Source organism: Fukomys damarensis, unplaced genomic scaffold (assembly GCF_012274545.1).
Source record: "Fukomys damarensis isolate Sample0158 unplaced genomic scaffold, DMR_v1.0_HiC HiC_scaffold_1, whole genome shotgun sequence".
Taxonomy (NCBI): Eukaryota; Metazoa; Chordata; class Mammalia; order Rodentia; family Bathyergidae; genus Fukomys; species Fukomys damarensis.
This window is the reverse complement of record NW_022900913.1, coordinates 53,482,026-53,493,143: the sequence shown is the minus strand read 5'-3', so window position 1 is coordinate 53,493,143 and position 11,118 is coordinate 53,482,026.

Sequence of the window (11,118 nt, the reverse complement as noted above, 5' to 3'; positions counted from 1 at the left end):
CATTTTTTTTTTTTTTTTGGTACTGGGGATTGAACTCGGGTCCTTGCGCTTGTGAGGCAGGCCACCGAACCGCTGAGCTAAATCACTGGCCCAAAAAAGCACATCTTCTTTATCCAGTCTCCAATTGATGGGCAAATGGGCTATTTCCAAGTTTTAGCTATTACAAACTGTGCTGCTATAAACATAGGTGCATATGTATCACTGTGGTATGATTCTTTTAATTCTTTTGGAAAGATACCCAACAGAGGTATGGCTGGGTCAAATGGATCTCTAGTCCCAGCTCTTTGAGGTATCTCCATATTGATTTCCATAGTGGTTGCACCAGTCTGCCCTCCCACCAACAATGGAGAAGGATTCCTTTCTCCCCACAACCCCGCCAACATTTGTTGTTGTGTGATTTCTTGATAGCAGCCATTCTTTGTGGGGTGAGGTGAAATCTCAGTGTTGTTTTCATCTGCATCTCTCGAATGACCAATGATGTGGAACATTTTTTCATATATTTACTTGCTGCTTTGACTTCTTTGTCTGAGAAATGTCTGTTCATTTCGGATGCCCATATTTGAATTGGGTCTTTATATTTGGGGGGGCTGATTGTTTTGATTGTTATATATTCTAGATAAGATTGTTTTGATTGTTATATATTCTAGATAAGAGCCCTTTGTCTGAGGAACAGCAGGTAAAAGTTTTTTCCCACATTGTAGGTTGTCTTTTAGTTTTGTTGATGGTTTCTTTTGCAGTGCAGAAACTTTTTAGTGAGATGAGATCCCAGTTGTTGATTCTTTCTGCTAGTTCCCATGCTACTGAATATTTTTTCATAGTCTTTTCCTGTGCCAATGTCTTCAAGAGTTCTGCCTAACTTATCTTCCAGCCAGTTCAGTGTTTCTTTTTTAATATTTAGATCTTTAATCCACTTGGATTTTAGTTTTGTGCATGGTGAAGGATAAGGGTCTAGTTTTAATCTTTGGCAGATTGAAATCCAGTTACCATTGGCATTTTCTTATATGTGTCTCTTTTATGCGTGTATTTTACTCACATTTATGCGTGTATTCAAGCATATAGGCTTTTAAAGAAAGTAAATGAGATGATAGTTCGCACATTGTCATATTTAGCAATGTATCCACGTGCAAATAGATCAGCTACATTCTTTTAAACTTGCAGTATTTGGGGCGGGGGATTTAGCTTAGTGGTTCCACTGCCTGCCTTGCAAGCACAAGGTCCTGATTTCTATCCCTGATACCAAAGTGAGGGGAAAAAACTTGCAGTATTTGTCTCCTTTAGATAGACATTTAGCTTTCTCTCCTACAAACAGTTGAGTGAGTATTCCTGGTAATGCTTCTTTGTGCACAGGTGTAAGCATTTCTCTAGAATAGTGGCTTATCTGTGGGCTTTCCCCATAGAACTGTATGAACGTTTACAGTATTGACACATGCCACCCAGTTGCCATCTAAACAAATACTCTTTATCATTCCTAACATTGGTGTGTGAGGGTATCTGTTTTTCTCATATACTTGACAGCTCTTGATATTATAAAATTTTTTATTTTTCACCAGTCTTGGGATTTAAGAATGAGTTAATTGTTTTAACATATTTTCTTGATTAATAAATGTTGAGTATGTTTTCTTGTAATAGCTGACCATTTGCATTTGTTCTGCGAAATATCTATTCTTGTCCAGTTTTCTTGTTATGTTTTGTTTTGTTAGAGTAACTTGGAGTTACTCTGTATATTTTCTGGATCTAAGTTACTTGGATTTTATATGTTTTACATATTGCATATACTGTGACATTTGTCATTTTTTTCTTTCATCATATCTTGTAAAGAATTTGATGTTGCTTTGCATAGTGGTGCACATATGTAATCAGCACTCAGGAGGCTGAGGCAGCAGGATTGCAAGTTTGAGGCCAGTCTGGGCTACATAGTGAGATCAAGGCCAGTGTAAATTACATGGTGAGATCCTATTCAAAAAACAAAAACAAAAATAAAAAACCACAAACAACAACAACAACAAAAGAAGGAGTTTATGTTGTCAAATCTGTCAGTTTTTTCCTTTATGGCTTAGTGGTTTTATATCTACTTCAAGATTATAAAAATATTATGTATTTTTCCAAATACATTGTAGGTAAAAATAATCTAATCCTTTAATGAGTCTAGCATTCGTTGATATAGTTTTGTGTAATGTGATATAGGAAAAATTTCCCTTGTTTTACTGGAACAAAATTTCATTTACAGACCTCTGATACATGCTATCTGTGACACCCTGGATTTATGGGTTGTTAGGGTGTATATAGAGAGTCAGGAATAATTACGGTTTTCTGGTTTGGACAACTGATTGGTTGGTAGAATCATTTGTTGAAATCAGAAATACGGATGGAGTATCACATTTAAAGGAAAAGTTTTGCACATTTGATATAAATCCAGAAATGGATGTGGTAAGATTTGTGAGATATCAATGTTTTAGAAGTTCATGGAGAAAGGAGGTTATTTGTTTGAAAAAGAGATATGAGAAACAGCAGTAGAAAATGTCACAGAAGACATGAGAGGAGGATTTCAAGAAGGAGGAAGAGGTTAACAGGATGAAAGAGGTAAAGACAGGGAAGATACACTGGTGAGGTGATCTGGAGCTCATGGGAGCTTACTCCTGTCTGGGGGAGGAACAGGAAGCTGGTGGCCGAGGAGGCAGGGTGGTGAGGAAGGGGGCTGGTAAGGTAGAAGGGAAGGTAGAAAGGTTGTGTATATAGATAAGTCTTGCCCTGAGCTTTGTGGTGAGGTTTTGATCATAGCTAGAGAGGTATGTGAAGAAACTGCTGTTTTTTTCTTGTGTAGAGGCAACACAATGTTGTGAGGCTGTGAAGAAAGTTCCATGAAGTTAACCCAAGTTATCTGGTGGATATGTTTTATTTTTGAAGGACTTGATGGGCAAACTTGGTAACAACTTCCTTTGACTAATCTTCTGGGTGTTAAAAATATTTTACAACTGAGTTGGCTTAGGCCCTGACCAATCAGAAAAGAAGTCATAACCTATGAGAACAGATGCTGGCTATAAACAGCTAGTGGGCTGTACCAGTGAATGTCAGCTCTGTGTCTATTGCCAGGTAATTGTCTAGGTATTTGTACATGGATGTGTTCTCAAAAACACTTGATCAAGGGGAGTGACTTTCCAAAATGAATTATTTGGGCTAGATCGTGGAAATTGTAACTAGCATTACAAAATGTATGTAAACTCTTCTGCTAAACTCGATTGCAGTCTGTATTTGTAATCAGGAGCCTTAGGAGCAAAATGGACACAAAAGGAAACATTAACACCGACAATTTTTATTTTTCTTTCCCCCAAAGCTAAGACTAACAGTTATGTGACAAGTTGCAGAAGAATAAAATGAATGTAACACATTCTAAGTAAGAATTATAAGGACACAACAGACTTTAGTTTCAAATGATAATTTCATGTTTAACTGTAAGGTTAGGAGAAAAACAGACTTTTTCTTTTTCATTAAGTTTATTGGTACATTTTAGGTATACAGAACAGTTACGTTCATCATTGGGAATTTGTACCTTTACATGATTTATCTTGGTTCTTATTTTTTCCCATTCCCCTGCCCACCCTTCCTTTTCCTTTTCTCATATTTTTTCCTTTTTCTTCTTTCCTTTCCCCTACCCCTCCCACTTCCCTTACCCCATTTGGACCTTTCCTTCCTATTTCACATTATCAATTGTACATTTTTATCCTTATTTACACTTTTAGTTTCTCACACCAGGGAGACTATTTGGTATTTACGTATGTGTGTCCCATTTATTTCACTTAAGAGTATGGTCTCAATGTGCATCCAAAAAATAGACTTTTTCTATAGCAGAGATCATGTGTAAATGAGATTTCAGTTCTCCGAAGTTCTGTCAATGACCAATGCTAGGGTCAAAATTTAAGAGGCTGTGATTCCCCCTCCTTTTGTGTGTTTTCATTATAGGGCAGGCCTTTGGGGACAGGGCTTTCTTATTTTAGCTCAGGACAACTGTTCATTTTGTTGTCCCTCATTTGTAAGTGTATGATCTTGCATTATTTCAGGAAATAATTTTTTCAAATAGGAACAGCAGCATATTTTTTCTTTTGACAAATGTCATATAGATAAATCTCTTAGTATAATTGGCCCATTTTCAGAGATTTTCCTGTATTTATAGTGAAATGTAAGCCTGTCTGGTATACAAATAGACTTAATTATAGCTATTATACTTGCTTTTACACTTTTCAGTGATTGCTTAGAATGTCATATCTCAATATATTTTCAAGAAAATTGAGATTTAAAAGTTCATTTTGAAAAGAAGGAAGAGAAAACAGAGTTTTGTGGAATGGATAAAGTGCTTAATGTTTTAGTAGGTTGAATCAATAATATTACCTTTCTAGTGAAGAGAAAGAAAAACTGTTTACCTGAATTCAATGTCTGTTGTCATTTTTTTCTTTTTTGGTCAAGTTCTTTTATTTTATCTGTGTTTTGCAATTGACTAAATAAAATAAACCAGGAACTCAAAAACAGACTCAATTGGTGCCATCTCTTAGGATGAAAAAATATTCTTAAAAAAGCATAAAAAATGAAATATTTTATCTGTGGATTTATTGCTGTTATTGGCAATGTTTCTCATTCTCTTTTTCCAGCTCACATTAATCTGCAGGGACAGTGTTAGAACCCTGAGGTGAGGGTACTGATCACCAACAGTTTTGACTTTATGCACCTTCCAGGTAGGATCCCCAGGGCCTCAACCCTTTTCTTCCTCTCCTACCTTCTAGACTCTCCTTGTTTTTGTCCTGGCCCTGGGTGATGGACATGTTCTCCCTGAGGACTCTCATCTTCTCAAATACCTGTTCTGATCTTGCAAACACTGCTTTTTGTTTTGAGGACTGGTGGCCTCAGTTGGGAGTTCATGACTGTACTGTGCCTGTGGGCTCCCTCCCCACCCCTTTTATTAGTGCAATTGCTTTCTAGCTGAGGAACATCCTAAAGGGCACTCTGGAACACTGGTCTTTTCTTTTTTTCCCTTTGGTTAGTACTGGTGATGGGGCCAGGGGCTTGCATGTGTTAGGCAAACATTCTGTCTTTGAACTATATCACCTGTCCATGAAGGAACTTTAGGTAACCAAGCCCAGGAGTAGGTTGAGGACATTTAAATGGCACTGCACAATATTCTACAATTTCCCCTTTTTATCAGCACTGAACCACTGAGGAAGATATTTGGGTGCTTCAGTAGTCTCAGACTTTAGGGAGGGCTTTCTACCTACCTGAAGGCACTTCTAGGAGAAATTTGGGGCAGAGTTCTAGAGACTCTGCCAATTGCTCACATTGGCTGAGAAACTCACACATTTCTCAGGTACAGAAGCTCCCCAAGAGCCTATTCTGCTCTAATGTTGCTCAGGAGATGGTGGTACAAATTATGTTATCTTTTTGAAGCATTTTAAAAGGGAAATTCTTCCATAAATGTGCTGACCTAGTACTTCACTTAAATACCTAGAGTCTTAATTAAACCAATCTTTCAGGCATTTTCTACAGCAGTTCTCTAGGGGGTATCATTGTTCTCTCAAATTTCTATAAATAGTAATGAGATTATGGAAATTAAATTTTTTGGAAGCCTGACCATAGCTCTAGTCCCCCATCTTGACCATAATTTCTCTCTTACCCTGATCTTTTACTTCACATCAGCAGATTTTGCATTAGGTTTTCCTATCTGTGTAAGCTGAGTCTCACCATGGCCTTCCTTGGTCAAGGGGATTTTTTTTTGTCACATGTTTTGTATGCCCAAGAGCTGACACAGACCTGAAAGATAGTCCTTAGGGGTGAAGCATTTCATGAGAGATGGAGGGTAGTATAATCTTGTGCTGGACTAGCTTTCAAGTCAAAGCATCTTATTTTATCTGTAACATATCCACTAGCTATGTGCCTTAGGGAAATGTTTGAGCTCTTTGTCCCTTAGTTTCCTGTTCTATAATATGTGAGTGTTTATATAATATCTACTTTATGTAAACTTATTTTGAGAATTAAATCTGAAGAAAAAACCTTTAGCACAGGTCCTGGAACACAGTAAGTGCCTAATATTAAGCAGCCTATTGACCTCTTTATCTTAAGCAGCCTACTGGCCTCTTTCTGGAATCTATTTGTCCTAAGAAGGGCCAAATAGACTGAAATAACTAGAGAGGTATTGAACTTTCAGACTATACCAAGGCAGAGGTGCATTTATTTCTATGAGAGCTACTGACTCTGATAGAAAGGGATCAATTGAAGGGCTTGTAAAAAAACAAATTTGCTTTCCTCCCATGGGAAATATAAAAATATTGAATTTACTGACTTTTAAGAACAAGGAACACAGCATTTTACTCAATAAATACCTTGAATAGATTTCTAGAACTTTAAGGGGCCCCAGAGACCATCCAGTATAATTTCTTTATTTAATAGATGAGACAACTGGGGACTAGAAATATAAACTGACTTTGTCATAATTGTCCTGCTGGACTATGGCAGCCCATAGGAATAAACCCTTTACTTCTCAGTGTAATGCTTGGTATTTTTCTACTAAAGTATGTGCCTAATGGGTCAATAAGACAGTGAGGGGAAAGAGTGAGAGGAAACTGGGAAGAGGGAGAAAAGACAAAGGAGCTAGAAAGAGAATGAGGGAGATAGGTGAGGTATGATCTAAAATACAGTGAATTTTTTTTTTTGGTGACCAAGGTAGGTAAAGTATTTTTATTATAAATATCAAGATGTAAAAAGTAATTTGTTACATTGACCAAGATAAATCTGAGATAAATCTATCAGGCTCGTGGGCCCTGCAGAATCACTGTGGTCCTCAGGTGTGGAAGGACAGACACAGTTCCACCCCTCCTTGAGGGGTGGGATCGACCTGGTGAAAGAGCCACTTGACAGCACACAGTGGTTTGGGTCTCTCCTGCTTCTATAATAATTGTTTAAATGAAAAAATTGTCACTATGAAAAACACATTGCCATTAATGCTTCTCAAATACTCCCCTCACTTCAAACTCACTTATCCCATTGTTCTTGGCACTTTCTGGAGCAGTTCTGAAAGTCTTCTTTCCTAAGTGTTTTTAGTTATAATGTGTGGCTGCCTTGATGTCTTGAACTGATTAAAAATGTTTATCTTCTGGGGATTTTTAGCTCAGTGGTGCTGCTGCCTGCCTCACAAGATCAAGGTCCTGAGTTAGATCCCTGGTACCAAACAAACAAAAAATCAAAAATATCATATAAAAATGTTTACCTTTCATAGTCCTTTTGACTCTGGAGAAGAGCCAGAAGTTGCACAGAGCCAGATTTGGTGAATAAAGTGGATTGGTATAGGTTGTAATATTTTTATGAGACTGCCTTTCTTTTTTTTTTCCCATTAAGTTTATCGGTACATTTTAGGTGTACAGTACAGTTACATTTATCATTGGGATCTTGTACCTTTACATGATGTATCTTGGTTCTTATTTTTTCCCATTCCCCTGCCCTCCCTTCACTCCCTTCACCCTTTGAGACTGCCTTTCTGTTGAATGGCACTTGGCAGCAGCATTCACCATATTTTTAATCAGACTTTGTAAACACAGTCACAAAAGAGGATTTCCAGAACTGCTTTAGAAAGTGACAAGAACCATGGGATAGATAAGTGTACTTAAAGTGAAGTGGAATATTTTGATGGGGCTTAATGGCAATTACTACAATTTAAAAATTTAACATTTACTGTATATTTTCATTACCCCTTGTACATAGAGAAGGAGAGAGAGAGAGAGAGAGAGAGAGGGAGGGAGGGAGGGAGGGAGACAGACAGGGAGGGAGGCAGGGAGGGAGAGAGAGAGAGAGACAGGAAAAAGAAGAAAGTGGGCATTTCCATTAAGTGCATGTCATGCCAAGCTAATATGCTTTTTGATGTGGTTCTGTTATTTTTGAATACAACCTCATGCCAGTTGGGAATCTATGCAATAATCCAGGTGAGAGTTGTCAGTGACTTCAACTAAGATGGCAACAATCTCGAGATGATTCCTGAGGTTGATTTTGGGATTTCAGAGAGATAGGGGATATATTTTGGGCTGGATTTTGGGAGATAAAAGAATGGAAGAGTAAAGGGTGAATCCAAACCTCTGGACTTGAGTAATTAGGTAGGATGGTGATATTATTTTCTGTGATGGGGAAGTCTTTGGAATGCTATGTTTGACACACCCAGGAACGATTCTGAATATGCATTTGGATTGTTCAATTCTAGAGCTTGAAAAAGAGAATAAGTCTGGAGATATAAATTTGGTAGTTGGCAGTATAAAGATATTTGTGGGACTGAATGAGATCATCTAGGGCTGGACTGAAAATAGAAAGGAGAAGAATGTGAGGTCTGACTCTATTCCATCTTTTTTTGGTACTGGGAATTGAACTCAGGACCTTGTGCTTGAGAGGCAGGTGGTGGAACCACTGAGCTAAACCCCTGGCCCTACTCCATCTTTTAGAGGGCCATCAGGAGAGGGTACACCAGGAAATGAGACCTAAGCATTATTGAAAACATTTTGAAGATGAAGGTTGTTGGGATTTTAAACAAGTAATTTAATAGAACTATTTATAATAGAAGAAGATAATATAGATGAATGTGGTCTGGATAATAGAGCAGGTAGGCGAGTTAGAACCTTAAGTACTAAAAGCAGTATGAAAGTAATGAGGACTCAGAGATTTGTAGGAAGCACCTCAGTTCTTGCTTCTATCACAGGAATGTGATACATCCCTTAAGCAGAAAGAATTTGGGTCAGGTATGAAGATAGAGAGATCACTGCCACAACAGACTAATTAGTAGATTTTTTTCATCAGTCACACTTACTTGCCCAGATATTAATTATAGATAATTTGATATTTATGTGCAAATGGAGTGTCAATATTTTTATGTACCTATATTTACATGTTGGACAAGGCTTGACTATGGACCTTATATGTTGTGAGAAACCTGAAACACTGGCGCAATTTTACTCTTCGCAGTAACAACCACATCTTTCGTAGGATAGGCCCTATCGTGAAGACAGCCTTTTGAGGTGCTAAGGTTATCACAAACCTACTTTCAGCTGTTCCTTACATTGGAACTAACTTAGCAGAATGAATTTGAGGTGGATTTTTAGTTGATAAAGCAACCTTAGCACTTTTTTTTTTTGCTTTTCATTTTACTACTTATTGTCACAGCTTTAGTAATAATTCATTTATTCCTTCATGAAACTGGATCTAACAATACCTCAGGTGTCAACTCAGATAAGATTCTATTTTATACATACTATACACTTAAATATATCTTAGGAGTTTGAGTCATTGTTAACTTTACTAATTTTAGTTTTATTCTCTCGACTCATAGGAGACCCAGATAATAACATACCCATGTGCCTGCTTAACGCTCCTTCACATATTTCATATTTGCGTATGCGGTCCTTTGTTCCATCTCCAGTGAACTTGGAGGGGTACAAGCACTAATATTTTCTATCCAAATGTTAGCTATCATTCCTAGCCTTCACTCATCAAAACAATGAAGCACCACATTTGGTCCTTTGAGTCAATGCCTATCTGAATTCTAGTACCATGTTTACTAGTGCTAACATGGAATGGGGGCCAGCCAGTGCAATACCCATTTACTGCTTATTGCTCAATGAGCTTTGATCTTGTTTTTCTATTATCTTAATCTTTTTTCTGTTTTTAAAAATCTTTATACTACATAATGAGCTTACTAGAAATAAACTACTGACATGATGAGTCTTTGTGGTGTATTACTTTAGTCTTGTAAATAAAAAATGGAAAATTCATCTCCCAGGACATCAAAATCAAGTAAGAAGCTTACAGCTTCACCATCAAACTCAAAGCTGGAATTCTAATTAAACTATTCCCTGACCTACATTGTATTCATTCATTGTACCATTTTACAAACTTAATCTGTGCTTATTCTTTACCTTATGTACTTCATGCATTATTGCATTGCCCCATTAACAATGTAATAAATATTATACATGTATTATGCTACATAAAACATAATATATAATTAACTTTAAAATAGTAACCCCATACTTATAACCAAGTGCATGGAACTAAGACAATACATAGCCCATTAACTTACTTATTTGTACAATTCAAAACCATACAAAAATTATAAACCCAAGTAACCTATTAACCTTATATAGGACATACATCTTATTATTATTTTTTTCAGCTTTAATTGAGTTTATTGGTACATTTTAGGGATACAGTACAGTTACATTCATTGTTGGGATCTTGTACCTCTACATGACAAGTCTTGATTCTCAGTTTTTCCCCTTACCTCTGCCCTCCCTTCACCCCCTCCTCCCCTCCCCATCTACAAACACTTTATTTTCATCTTTTCATTCTCTCACATTTTTTCTTTTCCCTTACCCATCCCACCTTCCCTTCACCTTTAGCTCCTTTCTTCCCATTTCTAAATGTCAGTAATTTTATTAGAATCTTATGAATTGTTGCAGATTATTTACACCAGGGAAACTATTCGGTATTTACACATGTGTGACTTATTTATTTCACTTAGGAGTATATCTTCAATATGTATCCATTTTCCTATGAATGAATCTATTTTCTCGTTCTTTATGGCTGAGTAATATTCCATTTTATAGAAAAACCACAACTTCTTTATCCAGTTTCCAACGGATGGGCAAATAGGCTGTTTCCAAGATTTAGCTATTACAAACTGTGCTGCTATAAACATGGGTGCACATACTTCTCTGATAATCTTTAATCAAACACAAAGTGCAGGTGATATTAATTATTGTTCCTCTCTACAAGATGTATCATTAACTCATACTCTCAATGCACTATTATAATTTGTTGTGAGACATTCTAGACCTTATCTCCAGAATATAACAGGCTAAATCAGAGTCTGAAAATAGACTCTAAAATATGTACGGATTATGCCTATAATCTAGCATTATAAGTATGTTGCTTTCTATGTTTAGGTGGAAAGTCTAACAAAGGCCTGCTTATTTGCAAAACCCAGAGCTCACAACATTAAAGGAATACAAAATTGTATATATCCTTATGAATTCTATAGTGCAGTCCAGGTGATTAGTGAGCCCTGTTTACGTGTTTGTTCTTTGAAAAGAATATATATATATA